This window comes from Camelus ferus, chromosome 16, assembly GCF_009834535.1.
Source record: "Camelus ferus isolate YT-003-E chromosome 16, BCGSAC_Cfer_1.0, whole genome shotgun sequence".
Classification (NCBI taxonomy): domain Eukaryota; kingdom Metazoa; phylum Chordata; class Mammalia; order Artiodactyla; family Camelidae; genus Camelus; species Camelus ferus.
In genome coordinates, this window is record NC_045711.1 from 38,962,920 (window position 1) to 38,967,421 (window position 4,502).

A 4,502-nucleotide genomic window follows, 5' to 3' on the forward strand; every position below is an offset into this window, starting at 1 on the left:
GGGCAGGGCCACCGGGCGCCTTCTACTTACGCACCGCAGGACGGGCGGGGAGCCCAGCGGGGAGCCCCGCACATTCCAGCGCCTGCCTGCACCTTCTGGGCTTCCTTCGCTCTCACAGGACACACGCCGGTGTGCAAGGACACTCCAGGCACACACAAACGTGTGCAGAACTAGGCGCAGGCACCCACTACTACACCTGCAGGACACACGCGTACCCACACAGAGTTGGTTGAGGCTACTGTGGCACCTACACCCCCAATACACGCACATCCCCGACAGGGCACACAGACAGCACCGGTCCAGGTGGTCAGGGGGCCCAGTGCACCCATGCCCGCAGCACACCTAACAGAACACAGGAACACATCCCAAAAGTGATCAGGGGACTCAGGGCGCTGCTCCCCCCAATCTAGCAGGACTCACAGCCACACTCCTAGGAGTGCCGGGACAGGATGCTCACACACTAGCAAGACATGCCCATCCTCATGTCCAAGCCCGTCCAAGGTCACTACTGGCACAGTTTGTTCACACTTCCTCTCAGGTCACATACAAACACACTCTCTATAACCTTGAGTCAGTCTCTCACTTGGTCAGTGAGTAGGTTGAGGGACCCAGCCCCCTACCCACCATGGGGACAGGGTGGGTGAGGACCTTGACTACAAATGTGGTCAGGGGAGGATGGGGCAGGTAGGGCCTGGGCATTCCCAGGGAATGACAAACGAGGCAGAGGTGGAGAGGCAGAGTGTGGCCAGCCCACCGGCCCAGGCTTCACACACGGTCAGATAACTAAACAAACCCCAGACGGCCCGGCCCTGGCTGCTGTCCTGCTTTCCGGGAACACGGCGCTGTTGTGAATGGCTGCTGCTTATACAGGTGTGTCCCCAGGAAGCCCTGGATATGGACAGAATCTTGTTTACGCTCCGGTTTTCACTGACATCAGAAATACTTATCTTCTTGGCTGGGTCCCTTCCGGGAGACTGAATGAGGGGCCCCAAGCCTGTGCCCCTTCCCCGACCATAACCCCTGTGGAGCTGAGGGGAGCAGAGGGAAGAAAGAAGAGGTCTCCCTGCATCACTTCCAGCTGCGTCATTCTGGCAGATCATTGGATCTCTCTGAACCGCAGTTTCTTCAGCTGTGAAATGCGGCTAATTTCAACCTCGTAGCATCGTGGGGAGGCCACATCTAGCACAGAGCATGTCAGATAAGAGGTGCTAATCAGCATCAGTTTTCTCTTCACCCTTCCCTTGGGAGATGAGCCTCACTGGTGAGACACTTGTAATGGAGATCCACATGTTGTTTCGTGGCAAGTTCTGAACTGGGTGGTAACGGTCCCCCACACCCCTGAGACCTTAGGTGTACTCTGTCAAAAGCCTTAACGGCTGTCATCTCATAATTCCTTATATTGCCCCACGATGTAGGTAGGGTAAAATGTTCCCGTTTTGCAGGTGAGGAAATGAAAGCTCAGACATAGGGAGTTACCTGCCCAGGTGACTGCTGGCTGGTGGTAGAGCTGGGGTTAGAACCCAGGTGTCCTGACCTTTTGGAGGCTTCCACTGCCCTCACCCCTGCCTCTCCCTCCTCACCCCTAAAGAACAGAGCTGGGAACACAGGAAAACCTTGCTCCCCAAAGTGCTTCCTGAGGCTTCTTGGATAAGGACAGCCTGAATTGAGGAGGAAGAGGAGGGCAAGAGAGAGGGGGGCCAAGAGTCTTAGGGGTTGTGGTGGGAATGAACCAGCCTGAGGGCTCCCTAGGGACAACCTGGGCTCCTGGCAGAAGAAAAATTCAGCCTTCCAAGAGTCAAAGGCCAAGGGAGGCACAGGAGAGCCTGGAAGCCTAGTAGAGTGAGTGGGTTTCTCATTTCTGGGAATGCTTAAGGGGATTAGTCCTTAAATAGGCGCAGGGTGAATTCTGGGCCAGAGGTGGCTGCATCACAAAGTGATTATGTAATGACACAAGGTATTAAAATACAGCCACTGAGCCATCATTTCGTAATTCCTTCACTTGAGGAGCATGAGAGCATTGTCATCACCTGACAGATGGGGAAATGTAGGCTTCAGGAAGTCAAGTGACTGGGAACGACAGCCTGGATATCCTGACCCCTGACCCTGTGCCCTTTTGATGTCAAGACTCTACCCTTGTGCTCACGGGGACGGAAGGGGGCTGACCACTTCCTCCTGGCCTCTTGACCTTCAGTGAGTCTGGCTTTCTAGAGGATTGGCCCCTGGCTCTTGGCTCTGCAGGTGCTGGCTCTGGGAGGGTCCAGCCTCCAGGGCTCAGAGACAGGGAAAGACAGGGAATGCTGAAGAAACACGTGGCGTATTTGGGGCCAACCTCCGGCAGGTGGCAGAGTCGAGAGCCACTCTGAGGTTTGAGTTTATCCAGCCATGAGCCCCGCTGAGATGGGGTAGGGCCCCCTGGAGGGGTGGGGTTGGTGTTATCTGGACCAAAGTCTAGTTTCTAGAAAGAGTATAGACAGGGAAGTCAGGCAGACTTGGATTCAAAAGCCAGTGTCTCCCTATTCTTATCTGTGTCTGATTTGGGGTAAGTGGCTTCACTTAGGCTCACCTGTGGAAGGAGGGCGGCCACGAACAACCTCATGAGAAATGAAGGCGGAGATGTATTTAAAGCACCTGGCGCATAGGTAACAGGCACTCAGGGAATTGTCATTCTCGTGCCCCTGCCTTCCTGGTGCAAACCATTGTCATACACCCTGTGCCTGCCTCAGTTTCTCTACCAGTGAAATGCAGTTGGCTGCCTTCTCCCTGTCTGCTACAAGGACCACCTGAGGACACTGGGGATAGGGTGTTGAGAAGTGAATGTACTTGCCAAGGTTGGAGCACTGTCTGGTGTGTGTGTGTCTCTTTAAGCAGCTGGTTGTATCCAGAACCATCAATCATGTTGCCTTCCATTCCCTACACTGGGGTGGGCAGCTCGGCAGCTGGACCTGTCCTTGGAAAAGTTAACTGTGCAGAGTCACAGCCCTCAGGAACCCTGTATTCTTCATTCTCCCCTACCTCCTTCTCCCAACAGGCTTCTGAGTTCCCCCTCCATGCCCCCAACACGCACACAAAGGCCCTTGTCCAATTAGGTAGAAGTGGGTTCCTCGAAGGATGGCCCAGGCATCTGCATCACTGGGATGCCTGTTAATCATGCAGATTCCAGGCTCCTGCCTCACACCCACTGACTCAGATACGTGCCTGTGGACTCAGGCTGCATCTTAACGGGCACCCTTTGGTTATTTTTATGTACAATTATTTTTATGAGAATCGCTGGGTTAGAAGGTGCAAATGGTTTAATATTCTCACTTGTTTTGCTGCCCCCACCCTGTTTGATGTGCAGTACTTGGGGTGAGGGTTGGAAATTCTAGAGTGCTTTGACAAAGTCCCAATGGGGAGCCTGATTCACCCCACACTGGGCATTATGACTTCTTTCCTGGCTGAGAGTGACTAGTTACAGCCTTTCCTTCCAGGAGGTAACAGGCAGTTTAGAGGAAATGACCTCTACCCTGCACTTGGTTGGATGTCCTTGGTCAGTCTCTTTGGCTGGTGTCATGGGAGGAAGGCCCCTCCCTGGCCTTGGCCTTGGCCTAACATGTACCCCCAGTTTCCACCCTTCCCTGATTACTGGAGGAGCTCTTGGCCTGCTGCATCTCTGTATTAAGAGGAAATTTTAACAAAAAGGAGTGGCTGATTGAGGAATTCCAAGCACTTGCTGTTTGATGGAGAGGGACATTTCTGGGGCTCCTGTCCGTTCATTTCTTTCTGAATCCACACTCTAACAAATAATTATTGAGCACCTACCCCATGACAGGCTGCAGGCTGCATTCTGCAGGGGGTCTGATGATAAACAAAGACCCAGTTTTCTTTAGATTCCAGATGATGGAGGACAGATCAGGAATGGACGGGGGATGGTCCCCTGCCACTTCCTTAGCCCACACCAGGGCCTCTGCATGGGAAGGGCATGGGGAGCCAACACAAGCAAGTCACTGTAGGCATTTGCTGTATAGCCTGTGGTGGCTGCAAGGCAGACTGGATGTATTAAGCAATATTAAAAATGCAGCTCTTTCTGATAATTTATTACGCACATTTCATAAACACATTCTACTCGTCACAGTCCATTTACTGGCACTGGGCCTACCAGTGGGGGAAAACTGACACTTACCTAATGATGTTATTTCGCAGATGTCAAATGCTCTCGGAGATGCTGTGATGGCCTAAGTGGTTCCAAGAGATGCTTGTCTCCTTTCCCTCCTGGGACACGTGTCCAGTGGTCTGCAGACCACAGGTCTGGGAGCGCCTAGCCTCACCCACCCTTCTTGCTTTCTGAGGCCGAGAGATGGAGGACCTGGCCCCAGGTCACTGGAGGAGTCACACCCCGGGTCTGTGTGGAGGGACTTCGGCTCTGTCCCTCCCAACCCAGGCTGTGGTCTGGGCTGCCAGATTGGAAAGAGGCCGAGGTGAGAGGCTCACCTGCCAAGAGGGGCTTAGCCCAGGATCAGGCTGCC